A 16,217-nucleotide genomic window follows, 5' to 3' on the forward strand; every position below is an offset into this window, starting at 1 on the left:
AATGGCAAAAACTACAATTACTTTTGCACCAACCTTATATATGTGTATATATATATACACACACACACATATTATATACACACACACACACACCCCTTTCTACTGTAACTACTGACTCAAGGACATGAATTCTGTGCATTTCTATATCTTCAAAGTCAAATCTATTTTGACTAGAACAGAAGTTGAAGCAAAGTGCAAATGCAATAGAAATGTCACTGTGATTTTTGCACAGTGTAACTTTTAAAGAAATTGTTTCACAACTTCTCCCTGCAGAAGGGACACCCTCCTAAAGGGTATCTTTGAACAGTAAGAGTTGAGCTAAGGAGTGCAAAGGCACTGAGCACTAAAATGCCACATAACAGAGAGTTTCTGATTATGCACATCAGCTGTTTTATTCTCAAAGGATATCCAGACATTTTCATACATCCTCTGAAATCTACGTGAAGGTTCCTAAACCTTAATTCTTGACTTCTGTGCACCTGCAGGCTCAACACCATGTGTAAGCCACCAAGGCTTGGGGCTTGCACCCTCGGAAGCCATGACCTGAGCTGTACTTGGACCCCTTTTAGCCACAGCTGAAGCTGAAGCTGCTGGGACACAGGGCACTACGTCCTGAGGCTGTACAGAGCAGGAGCCCACAAAACCATTTTTCCCTCCTAGGCCTCCAGGCCTATGATGGGAGGGGCTGCTGTGAAGGTCTCTGGCATGCCGTGGAGGCATTTTCCCCATTGTCTTGGTGATTAACATTCAGCTCCTCATTACTGATTCAAATTTCTGCAGTGGACTTGAATTTCTCTCCAGAAAATGAGTTTTTCTTTCGCATCGTCAGGCTACAAATTTTTCAAACTTTTATGCTCTGCTTCCTCTTAAATGTTTTGCCACTTAGAAATTTTTTCTACCAGATACCCAAAACAACCTCTCTCAAGTTCAAAGTTCCATAGATCTCTAGGGCAGAAGCAAAATCCTGTCTACTTGCTAGAGCATAGCAAAAATCACCTTTGTTCCAGTTCTTAAGAAGTTCCTCATCTCCACTTGTGACCAACTCAGTCTGGACTTCATTGTCCACATCACTATCAGCATTTTGGTTAAAGACATTCAACAAGTCTCTAGGAAGTTCCAAACTTTCCCACATCCTCCTGTCTCTGAGCCTCCAAGTCTCTAGGAAGTTTCTAACTTTCCCACATTTTCCTGTCATTTTCTGAACCCTCCAAACTGTTCCAGCCTCTGTCTGTTATCCAGTTCCAAAGTTGCTTCCACATTTTTGAATATCTTTATAGCAGCACCCCGCACCCCCACTGTCCAAGTACAAGTTTACTGTATTAGTTTATTCTCATGCTGCCATGAAGAAATACCTGAGATGAGTAATTTAAAACAAAAAGAGGTTTAATTGACTCACAGTGCAGCATGGCTGCAGAGGCCTCAAGAAACTTACAACCATGGTGGAAGGGGAAGCAAACATGTCCTTCTTCACATGGTGGCAGAAACACGAAGTGCTGAGCAAAGGGGGAAAAGTCCCTTATAAAACCATCAGATCTCATGAGAACTCATTCACTATCATGAGAATAGCTTAGGGGTAACCACCCCCATGATTCAATTACCTCCCACCAAGTCCCTCCCACCACACACAGGGATTATGGGAACTACAGTTCATGATGAGATACGGGTGGGGACATAGCCAAACCATATCAACATCTATCTTGTACAGTAATTTATTGTAGTGATTATAATAATACTATATTTAAAGAACTTAACGTTGTGCTTGACACGTACAGAGTACCAATTTATATTTTTAGAAATATTTTTAGTGTCTAAGCTACTCTTAGGTAGAAAGGGGTGTGTTGGGAAGCATTTGTAATTTTTCTACTTCACCATAGAAGTAGAATACTACATTCTAGATGGTCCAACATACACTGGTGAGAAGGCTACTCTGTAATGTGACTACAGCCCTAACTCTCTAAGTCTGGTTCTTGGCAGGCTCAGGATTAGAGAGAGGCAAGTGATGTGAGCCACATGCAAGTGCAGTGTTGGATCCTGACTTCACTCATAATTTAGATATTTTGTTTCCCATATATTTTTGCATTAATCTGATTTTAAATATCACATTAAAATATTACTTATCTTGATTACTAAATATTTTGGCACAAGTTTAAATTGTACCTGCAAGGTAAATGCCTCCTTGACTCACCCTAGTCCCAGCCCTGGCCTCTCATCTCTCCTCCTAGTACATTTAGAATGGTGTAAGTCCCTTTCCACCTTGAGCTGCCTTGCGTCAGCAGATTATGATAGTCCTAGGGGAAATTGCTAACTCAGCAGACTGACCATCGGCAGTCACTAGTGAATCCCCGTGTGCTATGAAGTTGAGTGCAATTGTAGCTCAAATTATGGTGCATAGTGTGAGCCAGTGTAACTCACACACACATTCCTGAACAACCCTGAATTATGTAGCAATGGGAAGGGATTTTTCAACCCAACCCTACAGGACATTTATGAGACATAAGTTGGTCAGTGATCTTCAATTCCCCAGATCATTTAAGAATTCATCCAATATCATGCTATAATTCACTGTTCCTTGTCCTATGGGGAGCTGGATTCTGAATTCTAATGAAAATAATGAACTCTCCAACTAATTTCCATTCTGAAAGATTAGGTATTGGAAGAACATTGACACGATGCTTACAAAATGCTTTCAATCATTTAGCGTTATCATAACTCTGATTGCCCTCATTTAATGTTATCATCCCCATTTGGTAAGTTAAAAAAATTGAGGAACAAAGAGATCGGTTGATTTATAAAGAATCTCAGGGGAAATTAGAATCAAAGCTATAAAAAAGTATTTACAGCTAGAGGTAATTTTACAGCTGGGTTTTGGAATCCTTTCCCCAGCCCTTGCAATGACATTGCCTGAGGTGCTCTCTGATTTGCATCTTAGAAAGAATAAAATTTATTACAGTGCATTCAGGTGGCACTACCCAGTCCTGCCCACAAATATCCACCTACTCTCAGTGAAGCCAAAGATGTTCATATGGGTCAGGTTACAGGGTGACCTACTGTCCTGGTTTTAGCATCAAATGTCCTGCATCCCTGGAAAGCCACTCAGTCCCAGGTCAGTAACCCTCGTTGCTAACCAGAGATGTCATCCACATTGAAAATACACCTTGTTTTCGTTTCTTGTTGCTTTTCCTGGTTAATGTCCCTTTTGGGTGATTCACACAAATTACACTTTTTTAAGTTTTATTATAGCATTTGATATTAAGATCCATCATTACTCTTAGTTAATACTTTGGACTTAAGAGACACAACCTTAGATATACCAGAGACAATCACGGTAAGAAGTGTGTAAAGAGCTAACTGTACCTCACTTGTCTGAAAAGAACCATGAAATATAATAGAGCAAAAAGTTAGATACTCTATGCATATATTATGGAGTTATAACTAAGAATAACCTGCTTAAAATACAGATTAGATCATGTTAATATTCTAGGAAAAATCTCTGAGCTATTTTCCCATTGCTTCTTGCCAGTTGAAACATACACTCATTTATTCATCCAGCTCATAAACATTAATTGATCACCTCTTATGTTGTATGCAGTGTACAGTTGCTGAGACTATAAAGACAAGACAGTTCAGGCTTATAGCTCAGCAAGGCAGACTAATGTAAACAAATTAGTGCAATACAAATTAAGAGGTGCTACACCAAAGACTGTACAGCTGGAGCAAAAAAAAATAATGGCAGAGGAAACGTTCAGCTGTATTTCCAGAAATATCTATCCCAAAATAGTCAATATGTTCCAAATTTCAAAGATTTTTTTTCTAGTGCTTTGCCTAGAATGTACTTTCTCCATTTCTGCCGTCTCAAAATTTCACACATCCTTCATAGCCAAGCTTAAAGAGTTTAGGAAGTGTATCTTAACCCCCAATCAAGATTTACTATTCAATTTGTCTAAATTTCCACAATTAGAGTTTGTTTTATTATGGCATATTTATTAATGTATTTATGATCAGTTACCTATTTCAAAAAACAAAGATTGTTGCCACATGCCATGCCCCAAAATAAATTCCAAATGTATGACAGCAGTAAATATTTTTAAATCTGCGGAAAACAATATGAGGCAATATTTCTCTGATCTTAGAGCAGAGAATAATTCTATAGGCATTACAAGAATGAAAAATAAAATATCAGTTAAAACTATGGTTGCATTTAACAAAAATCCAAATCAAATTAGTTTAAAAAGAGAATGTATGATATGGATATTAAGATGCAAGGACAAGAATGCGGCTGGACTCCAGAAATAACAAGGAGAGACCTGAAGCCCATTAAGAATTTTGTTTTAGATCTGTGCTCTTCTCTGCACCTCCTTCACTCTTATCACTGGATGTAGCTCCCTCTATTTCTCTAATCAATATGATGAAAGGCAGTGTGCTGACAGCTGCTCAGCTTTAAGTCTGATGGCTTGGGTACCTGAAGAGAGACAGACTCATTTACTGTTGGTCCTTGTACAAAAGTCCAGCAAGAGAAACACTAGCACATGTTGAAACACTCAGCTGTCAACATAGCATAACGAGGCCACTCTTACCTCAATCTGAACAATGGTATAGAAGCATGAGTGGGAAGAAAAAAAAACAGTTTCCAAAAAGTGGTGAATATCTTTACTATAAGAAGACAGACTGAATTACATAAAACTATAAAAGTGTCATGATCAGAAAAAGAGTTCAAATGGAGCTACAAGACATTACAAACTAGAAAAAGTATGTGCAACTATAATTCGAAGATCCTTTCTTTCCTTAATGCATAAATGCAAAAGAAGATAAATATGAACATTCAAAATGGGCAAGACAAAGACTTAGGAACTAACAAAGAAGCAATCCAACAAAACACAATAAAATCATTGTGGAAAAACGTTCAGCTTCATTAATAATCAACAAAATATGAATTTAAATAACCATAAATTGCGAAGTTTTTTTCCTAAGAAGTTGATTTCTTTTTATTTACAATACTTGGAAATTTAGAGAAATGTGCACTTTCATACACTTGTGGTAGGCATGTAAGTTGATACAATATTTCTAGAAGGCAATTAGGTGATAGGTATCAAGATCCTTAAAAATGAACCTGTTCTTCATAATATGTTATAATTTTGTATAAAAGAACTAAGGAAACAAAGAGATGTACCAATACTATTTTATTCACAAGAATTTATTCATTGAAATGCTATTTTTATGGCAAAAAATTGGAAATGAATATAATGTTTAGCAATAGAGTTATATAAATAAACTTTTGTGTTTTTAGGTGGAATATTGTACATCACTAAAATTATATTTGAGTAAATATTAAATAACATGAAAATGTCATTAAGAAAAAGATACAAAAATACAACATTTTATATGCAATATGATTCCAGGACACATACGTGTGTGTGTGTGTGTGTGTGTGTGATAAATATGTATACACACACACACACATACATATACATATTTATATGTGTGTATATGTATATATACACACACCATATTTATAAATACACACAGTAAACAGGATTGGAAGAAAATACACCCAAATCTTAATACCATTAACTCTCTAGGTAGTAGAATTTTAAATTATTATTTTTCTCCTTTATTCTTTATTTTCAAAAAAGAAAAATTTCACAAGTTTTGTTTTTGCTTGCAGTGTTATACTTGAGCTACTTTGTTTTTCATTAGAAAAAATTTACAAAATCTTGAAACTTTTGAAGCTTAAAAATATGTCTAAGTTTTGAGTCAATGTGCACTTTAAAATATCTGTAAAATAAAAATGTAAATACCCACAATAAAAAGTGTGAAATAAACCAGAATTACATAGAGAAGTAAATCTACAAACCCAATGCTTTAACAAATTTTTTTAAAGGGTAAATACTTTGATAAATTTCAACAGCTAAAATGACAGAAAGTATAGATTGCATGGAAGCAGAGACCCATAAAAGTCACATTGATACTATTTTCTGCTAATCTCTCAAAAAGACAAAAAGATTCCATGGTGTCTATTGTAAGGGAAGGGGCTACTGCTTCCTTATACTAGATATTTATCTTGTTATTGCCTGAAAAAATACAGTCATGTCTATATTCTGGAAAAATGCATCCTTAGGCAATTTTGTCACGCAAACATCGTAGCTTATTACACATCTAGGCTATATGGTGTAGCCTATTGCTCCTAGGTTACAAACGTGTATGGTATGTTACTGTGCTGAATACTTTTGGCAATTGTAACGGAATGGTAAGTATTTATATATCCAAAAATAGAAAAGGTACCATAAAAATATGGCATTATAATCTTACAGGATAACCTTCATATATGCAGTCTGTCACTGACCAAAATAATTGTTACATGATGTGTGACTATAATGTGAAAATGAATGTGCTTGATGTTCTACCTCATGTTTTAAGAAGTTGAGTTAAAAAAACACTGAAGTAACTATATGATAGCTTAAGCATTTAATTCAAGTAGTTAGAAATATATCAAGAAATATTAAATATGAGTAAATAAGGAGAAATTCAAAACAAGAATCAAAACCAAATAAGTGAATTAAAAATCAAAATAGGAAGGCATCAATCCAAGAATGGGTTACTCTTTAAATTTTAAAGTAGATAAAACTGCTGGAAGGAAAGAAGAAAGGGAAGGAGGGTAGTTGGTGGGAGTAGGGAGAGAGGGAGGGAGGGAGAGAAAAGGAAAGAGGGAAGGAAGGAAGGAAGGAAATAAGGGAGAGAGGGAGGGAAAGGCAAAAGTTGAAATAAAAAAATGGTAGCATAACAATTTAAATTCCAATAATAATTGTTATATAATATTATTTAAATAGGTATATGAAAAATAATTAAAATAGTATCTTTTTGAAATAGATAATAGTCTAAAATAAACAATAATTAAAATAATGTCTTATTGAAATAGGTAACAGTCCAAAATAAATTCTCGAAGTCTACTCAAGAATATCAATAACTAAAGAAAAATGTTTTTCATTTGATCAAAGAACTCTTGATAGAAGCATTCAGAGCTACACAGTTATACTGATCAGTTTTTTTAAGCTGAATGGAATTTCTATACTTTTCCAGGACATAAAAATCATTAGAAAGTTATCCTTCACATTTTATTAAGCTTAGATAACCTAATGACAAAATTGACAAGGCCAATACACAAAATAAGAAAGCTTATATCAAATCTAATTTATTAATAAACGCAAAATGCTACATAAAGTATCAACAAATCACTTTCAGCAGCATATTGAAAGAAAAACTCTTACTGATCAAATACAGTTTATCCCAGAATTGCCAGGATGAGTTAATGTAAAGAATTGTATTCATATGAAATAACTCATTAGAAGGGCAAATTGAACTCTGAAAAACATTTAATAAAATTCAGTGCATATTGAGACATGAGTATAAATAATATTTATTTTAATTTGCATTTATTATATTATATTAAATTAATAATATAGCATTTATTTCAATCTGCCTTCCAAACCATAAGTAATGGCATTTATATTTAAATTAGGAACAAAATAAGATGACCCATTGTCATTTTCTTACTCTGAAAGTTCTAACCAATGCAGTAAACAAAACAGAAGTAATGAATACTTGAAGAGTATTACATTATGAGAAAATTCAAAATAATAAAGAGGAAATTAAAGTATTTCATAATGTGAGAAGGTGAGCCATTGTAAATACACACACACATAAAATTAAGTTAATAACAAAAAATACATATTATAAAAGATCAAACTCAATTGTGAAAAAAAAAACCTGCAAAATACCTAGGAAAAAATATTGTATGATTTTGTTTTTGAAAACTATAAAATAAAACTGATCAATATAAATATCCTGATGTAAATATAAATGTGCCCATGTTCTTAGATACAAAGATAGAATTTAAAACAATGTTTCCCCCAAATATTTATAAGTTTAATGATATTCTCAACAAAATTCCAGTGAATAAGCAAATCTTTTCAAGATTAGCTGAGGTCAGGAATTCAAGACCAGCCTGGCCAACATGGTGAAACCCCATCTCTACTAAAAATACAAAAATTAGCCGGGCATGGTGGCGGGCACCTGTAATCCCAGCTACTCGGGACTCTGAGGCAGGAGAATTGCTTGAGCCCGGGAGGCGGAGGTTGCAGTGAGCTAAGATCGCGCCACTGCACTCCAGCCTGGGCGACAGAGCAAGACTCTGTCGCAAAAAAAAAAAAAGAAAAGTAAATGTATCCTATAGAAAGAGTCATTTACCCAGCAAGTTTTAGAACCAGTATTAACACAATGTGATGTTACTATACAGATGGATGGAACAGAAGAGTCCAGAAATTAAATTATATGATAGTTATTATGTCACAAAGGTGGTATAACAGATCAGTAGGAAATTATAGACATATATGTGTGTAGGTATATGTATATATGTAAAATTATAAACAGCATGTGGTATACAATTATATATTGCGTATATAATTATACTAGCCTTTCTTCTAATACCACACATCAAGGTATTTCAAATGGATTAAATGAGCTAAATGATGAAAACACAAAAATCTTATTAAAAACCCTAATATCAATTATATTTATCAATTATGTGGGCAGAGGAGAAATTTTGAATTCCAACAGTCCCTCATAGGCTAGATTCTGTTACTGTAACAAATGATTCTTCCAAAAAAACAAAAAACAAAAAAAAATGAGGTTTAAAATAGAGGCTTACAAGATGGATTCTTGCTGAAATGACTGTAGTGAGTCTGTTGCAGGCTCTGCTCCAACGAACGTCCCAGGCTGAAAGAGCAGTCACTGGGCAGAGGCAAACAGAAGAGAGGTCTGGGAATTCTCTCACTAGTAGTGAAGTTCTCTGGCCAGGAAGTGACACCAGAGACTTCTGCTCACAAGTCATGGGACAGAGCTAGGCACACAGCCCCAACCAACCCCAGGTCAGGTACAATCCACGCATGTATTCAGAAGGGAAAGAACCAGAAATAGTAATAACTACTATGAATGTTTCATGTTTCAGGAAAAAATTAATATATTTGTAATTATAAATGTAAACATTTCTCTGCCCAAAAAACTAATCAACATTAAGAAGTAAATAATAAACTGAGAAAATATTTGCAATAAAAAATACTGACCATTTTATATCATTATGAGTAAGAAAGTAACATATCAATAACAAAAACAATGATCTCTCAGGATATAAAAAAGGCAAAAGACAGGAGGAACAAGTGATTTAAAATTACAGATGTATAAGTAGGTAGCAAACAAATTTTAAAATTAAACTACTCAGTAATCAAAGGGATGCAAATTGAAGCAATAATAAATATTTTCTATAATACAATTGACCTAAAATCATACAGATTCTGAGGGAGGTTGCAATTCAGTTGGGCATTTCCACATGGTGAATGCATGCACATATAAATTTGTTCAACCTTCACTTCTGCAGGTCCATGTAGGATTATATAATAAAAGCCTAAACTGTTTATACCTTATGTTTCATAATTACAAGGCATTTTACTTTCTCCAAGTAAAAACACGAAAAATGCTTAATGTCAATCATAATAGAATATATAATAGTGAAGAACTGACAACAACTTACCCAAAAAAGTGGGGTGGATTAAGAAAACTGTGACATATCTAGACAATGAAATACTAAGCAGCCATTAAAAAGCTGGATTATGTTCAGGAAGAGATACCTATGTGAAAATGACAGGAGAAAATGGATTGAGTCAGGCCAGGCATGGTGGCTTATGCCTGTAATCCCAGCACTTTGGGAGGCCAATGCAGGTGGATCACTTGAGGTCAGGAGTTCAAGACCAGCCTGGCCAACATGATGAAACCCTGTCTCTACTAAAAACACAAAAATTAGCTGGGTGTGGTGGCACATGCCTGTAGGCCCAGCTACTCCGGAGGCTGAGGCAGGAGAATCGCTCGAACCCAGGGGACAGAGGTTGCAGTGAGCGGAGATAGTACCATTGCAGTCCAGCCTTTGCAACATGAGTGAAACACTGTCTAAAAAAAAAAAAAAAGAAAGAAAGAAAATCGTATAGAGTCATCTTAACTATTTCAGAGAAAATTGAGGTATGTGTAGGAAAAGAATAGAAGGAAATTCACCAAACTGTTGTGCTAATAGTGATTATTTCACAGTGTTATGGTTGTGTCTTGTTTTTTTCCCCTTTCTTTCAATGTATTACCCAATTTATAATTGTATGTGTGCTTTTAAAATAAAATTATTTGGAATAAAAAATGTCTCCACACACATCAGAAACACCAGAAAGTAAAATGCCTTGAATAGGCCGGGCGCGGTGGCTCACGCCTGTAATTCCAGCACTTTGGGAGGCCAAGGCATGCGGATCACGAGGTCAGGAGATTGAGACCATCCTGGCTAACACGGTGAAACCCCGTCTCTACTAAAAATACAAAAAATTAGCTGAGCATGGTGGCGGGCACCTGTAGTCCCAGCTACTTGGGAGGCTGAGGCAGGAGAATGGCATGAACCAGGGAGGTGGAGCTTGCAGTGAGTGGAGACCTAGCCACTGCACTCCAGCCTGGGCGACAGAGCGAGACTCCGTCTAAAAAAAAAAAAAAAAAGCCTTGACTGTCCATTGTGGGAGTTCACAGAGTGCAGCAGATTTAAAAATATATGCATTGAGCAGTCAAGTGGACTTTCAGATGCTACTACTTTAAAAATAAATGGTGTGTATTCCCAAAAGGTCTTATTTGCAGCATTCTGAACACAGATCCCTCTGTGATATGACGTTTAACTGCCCTTTATTTTTGGTCAACTGGAAGCTTTCTTGGATATCTGTATTAGTCCAGCTTTTCTGTCTTCATCTGGGACTTAACTACTTCACAAAGAAATTTTCTCTGAGAAATAACTTTCATCGAACTCATTCATTATTCACGTCAATGCAAACTCTCAGTTCATTTTAAAGTGTTGGATCTTAGAATGAAACTGAGAGCAAATCTAGGAAGGTATTAGTAACAAGTACCTTCTGGATTCTGGGGTAACTTACAGACAATAATAAATACAGAGTTTCAGTCAGACACTTTAAAGGAAAAGTGTCGTGGTAAATATGTAAATGCTTACATCTAAGATTCTGTAACCTTTTTAGATGTTCTACAACACTGTTGTTGCCTAATGTATCATTTTGTATACTTTTTTAAAATCAGTAAATGAATAATGTCATTAAAAGGATTTTTTTTTAAATTTTCAAATACTGAAACAGTTAGAAATAATACAGAGATGTTTTAAAAACCAACTGGAAAATATTAAGAAAGAAAAAGAAGAGTCCAGGAACGGTGGCTCATGCCTGTAAACCCAGCACTTTGGGAGACCGAGGAGGACAGATCACCTGAGGTCAGGAGTTCGAGACCAGTCTGGCCAACATGGCAAAACCCCATCTCCACTAAAAATACAAAAATACAAAAAATACAAAAACTAGCTGGGTGTGGTGGCACATGCCTGTAGTACCAGCTACTCAGGAGGCTGAGGCAGGAGAATCACTTGAACCCAGGAGCCAGAGGTTGCAGTGAGCTAAGACCATATCACTGCAACGTAGCCTGGGTGACAAAGCAAGACTTTGTCACAAAAAAAAAAAAAAAAAAAAGAGAGAGAGAGAAAAGAATATAACAAATGCATTTTAAAAATTTACATTAAATGTCAAGGACATGCACCTTACTTGCAACCTATCTGTGAGATATGATTGATTAAAAAAAGATGCTGTTTTTCGTAGACATACAGACCATCTTAATGCTTATGTATTTTTGTAAATGAAAAGATGACCTAAGATTTGATGATGTAAATCTGATATGAATTAGATTAAAAGTAGTGTCATAATTAAAGGTCGTATTTCTGATCAAGAAACGATGTCTAACTTTTCATTTCATTTTCATTAAAATGAACAAAATGAAAATATTGTTTCAAAAACAATATTTGAGACTGCAAATTATTTTAGACAGTCCCAAAGAGAGTAGATCTATGGATCAAACTTTTCAAAATGTGTTTCTTAAGACAACAATCCTACTGTATGTCACAGTTACAAGGAACACTGTCCTGTCATCAGATGAATTTGGGAGATACTGAGTTAAACACTCAAATTGTTTTCTTTGCTGCAGGACTTCTGAGAGACAAATGTTATTGTATGGTGTGAATTTTTAAGAAGGACGAAATGAAGCAGTGCCTCCCAAACATATTTGACCACTAAACTCTCTTAATGTATAAGATCTCATGGGCAACATCTATGCACACACATTGGTAGATACTGCTCTGTGGGAGCTCTGAACCTCCATTTATTTTGGCTTCAAACATCAGTTCTAATCTTTAACAGCAATATGTTCTTCTCAGCAAGAAATTTCAGGTTGAGAAATAACAGAAATACGGAAGAAGAAAACTAGAAAATTGGGATGCAACACATAACATAGCTTCCCTGGAACCACAGGTTGTGAACTTGTTTTGTTCCATTCATTTAATTAATAAGGAGATAAATAGAATCATGAGCTCTTCAGTGTGAATATGTGTCATTTAAATGAGATGTTAAAAGCTAAAACTATAACTGCTCTCAAGAGACATTAAAGGGATCAGACTTTCATAAGAATGAAAGTTTGGCAAGAATTCTTTGGCAATATTCCTGGCTCTTGCCTAAAATCTGCTGTTGAACAGGAGATGAGCCATACCTCCATGATATTAAGGGGCTGGCAGCCTGATGAAAAGTAAGCTTTGAAAGTGCTTGGGGACAATGGGCCGTGATTGTTGGGAGAGAGTGAGAAATCATCACTAAAAAGGCAGTAATGGAAAAAGTCAAGCAGTCTCACTACAGACCTCAATAACCACCCTCCATCTTTCCTGCCTATCTCAGAGGCCTCTGTCTGGGCAGAACAAACTACTTTGTGAGGCATAGTGTGAAGGCACAAGGAGGAGAATAAGTTCAACTGAAGGACCATTTACTGGGGCCAACATACTACAACCAAATCACTGCATTTAGCTCTGAAAGAGAAGGCACATTTCGGTAGATGCTGTCCCGATCTTCGAGGAACAGGCAGAGCAGGATGTAGGCTTATTTTACACAAAAATAAATTCCTTGAAATATGTAGTAGATTTTATGCTACCAAAAGAAAGGGAGAGTTCACCTTTGGCTGGAGGAATCAGGAAAGATTCCACATAGGAGGAGACAAAAAGCAGGCTTTTTGCTTTGTTGATAGAATAATTGACTGCTATACCTATTTTCTTTTTCTGTACTCTACACCAGTAATGCGACGTGTCCCAAAAGACTAGAAGCTCTGCTGAGGGCAGGAAGCAAGCATCTTTCATCTTTGTACTTTCCACTTCTCCTAGCACACTCTTAGACATTAATAGATGGCTAATAATGTTTTATGAGTTAAACTGAGTATTGAATAACACTGGAATAAGAGTAACTTTGGCTTTGGGTAGTTTTTATGGTGCAACTCAAATTTATTAAGGAAAATTACTAGTAGTATTTACTAAACTGTGCATAATCCACGGCCTTTCTCTTACTAGCTGCCCTCTGAAGTACATCCATAATTCCTTGCTCCATATTTTCTAATTCTTCAAAGGCCATTCCTGGTGAATTAATGCAAATCTCTTTAAGGCATCAAAGAGTGAGCCTGGATGTGGTTATTTTCTCAAGGATGACATCAAACCCCATTCTCCCTCCTCAAAGGATACCAATACCTGAAGACACTTGTAGCAGACTGGGTCAGAGCCAGTTTGCAGTTGAAGGTGTCCTTGTTCTTAACCACAACTCTGTTATTGGCTGAGACTTTCTGAAAGGTAAAAATTCAATCTCTTCTGTCCATTCACTTTCCATCAGGTCAAGAAACACCTGCTTCCCATCCAAATCCATCCAGCATGAGATCTTTACCAAGAATGTGTTAAGCTCCAAAGATAAATCAAAAACAGGAAAGCTGAGTGAGGAAGAGAGCATTTATCTAAGGGAATCCTAGAATTTAAATCTATAGCCTTGGAATTAAAGGTGCAGTAAATATAGGCCTATAGTAAATTGCTTATGATGTAATAAACTAGAATTATGGATGTGGCAATAAAGAGAGGCAATAGAATATTGTATATTTAAGGAGCAGCTATCAGCAAAGGAATAGATCAAACTGCCATCTTGTTTTCTGTTGATAGCTTCTGGAATGGTTATTATTCCACAGGAATGCAAAACAGGAGTCAACACTACAAACACTTTCCATGTCTTGACTGTCAGCTAGTGGTTTTACCTTTCTTCCTGGATGACCTCACAGATGGTCACAACAGGCACACAGAAGTTAGTTAAGGGAGCAAGCGAGATTTATTAGAATATATACAGTATCTTGGCCCTGTCACATTCTGAATAGGAAAATACCTTAAACAAAAAACTCAATGTGTTGTACAGTACAGCTCTGTGCCATATTTGCAAAAATCATGCTAGAGAGTTAAAAATTGCTATTTGAAGAACTGAATAAAATAGCATTTTACAAAGAGAAAAGAAACACAGTAATTATAAGTGACCAATATGAAAACTTCCTAAAGACAATTGAGATACTGCATTAGTTTCCTGTGTCTATCATCACAAATTACCACCGATGGTGGCTTAAAACGACAGAAATTTATTCTCTCACAGATCCCAGAGGCCAGAAGCCTGAAATCCAGGTATTAGTAGGGTCTTATTTTCTCTGAGGGCTCTAGGAGAAATTCATTTCTTTGTTTCCTCCAGCTTCTGGTGGCTCAGTCATTCCTTGGCTTCTGGCTGCATCACTCCAGTCTCTGTCTGTTTTTGTTTGTTTTGTTTTTTGAGATGGAGTCTTGTTCTGTCACCCAGGCTGGGGTGCAGTGGTGCAATCTCGGCTCACTGCAACCTCTGCCTCTCAAATTCAAGTGATTCTCCGCCTCAGCCTCCTGAGTGGCTGGGATTACAGGTGCCCGCCACCATGCCTGGCTAATTTTTGTATTTTAATAGAGATGGGGCTTTGCCCTGTTGACCAGTCTGGTCTCAAACTCCTGACCTCAAGCGACCCATCTGCCTCTTTAAATCTACACATACTCCTAGGTGATGCCATTCAGTCTCATGGCTTTAAATGCCACCTTTATGTTGATGACTCCCAAATTTCTATGTCTAGGCCCAATTTCTCCCCCATAAGATCCAGACTGATATATCTAATTTCACAGTTGGCCTCTCCACTTGGACTTTAAAAAAATAAAAAATAATTTAAAAAACTTTGATTTTAAGTTCAGGGGTACATGCACAGTTTTGTATATAGGTAAATATGTGTCACGGGGGTTTGCTGTGCAGATAATTTCATCACCCAACTATTAAGTCTAGTACCCATTAGTTATTTTTCCTGATCCTCTCCCTCCTCTCATCCTTTGTCCTCCAATAGGCCCCAGTGTGTGTTGTTCCCCTCTACGTGTCCATGTGTTCTTATCATTTGGCTCCCACTTATACATGAGAACACGTGGTCTTTGGTTTTCTGTTCCTGCATCAGTTTGCTGAGGATGATAGCTTCACTTGGACTTCTAGTAGGCAGCATGAAAGAATCATGTCCCAAGTCAAGCACCTTCTGCATCGCTCCTCGTCTTGGTCAATGGCAATTTCAAGCCAAAAACATGATGTTATCCTCGACTCCATTCCTCTCACTTATGCTTCATCAGCAAATCCTGCTGAAGTCCTTCAGATTTTATCAAGAACTCAACCACTTTTTGTCACATCCCAGTCCCACTAATCTGTACAAAGCTGTCATCACCTCTCATCTGGATTATTGAAATAGACTCTTACTGGAATAGCCTATTATTGCAACAGCTCCAAGGGCAGATCTCCCTGTGCTTTGTTCTTGCCCTTCTCCTCCCTTCAGTCTATTCTTAATACAGAAGCCAGCTGGATTCTCTTGAAATATGTCATATCATTTCACTCCTCTGCTCAAAGATGGCCAGTGGTTTCCCATTTCACCCAGAATAAAACCCACAGCCCTGTGGTGGCCCTTAAGGCTCTCTGTGATCTGCTCCAATCCACCCGTCACTTCTCTGAGCTCATCTTCTACCAGTCCAAGCCCAGCTCACCCAACTTCAGTCTCACTCTTCCTCAAAAATAGCATTAGGCTGCTCCCACCTTAGACATTATATTTTCCCTGGCTGCAACGCTCTTCTCCCAATATCTTTAGAGTGGTTTTCTCATTACCTTCAGGCTTTTGCTCAAAAGTTGCCCTCCTAGCAAGGAATTTCCTCGCCTCTCACTCTGACA

General features: G+C 36.6%; 1 protein-coding gene across 8 annotated transcripts in view; it reads left to right on the forward strand.

Annotated features, from left to right (window-relative positions):
• Positions 1 to 16,217, forward strand: part of GRIK1 (glutamate ionotropic receptor kainate type subunit 1) — a 403,736-nt gene that overhangs the window by 224,252 nt on the left and 163,267 nt on the right. The gene's annotated exons all lie outside the window — the stretch shown is intronic.

The sequence above is a fragment of the Chlorocebus sabaeus genome, chromosome 2, assembly GCF_047675955.1.
Source record: "Chlorocebus sabaeus isolate Y175 chromosome 2, mChlSab1.0.hap1, whole genome shotgun sequence".
NCBI lineage: Eukaryota > Metazoa > Chordata > Mammalia > Primates > Cercopithecidae > Chlorocebus > Chlorocebus sabaeus.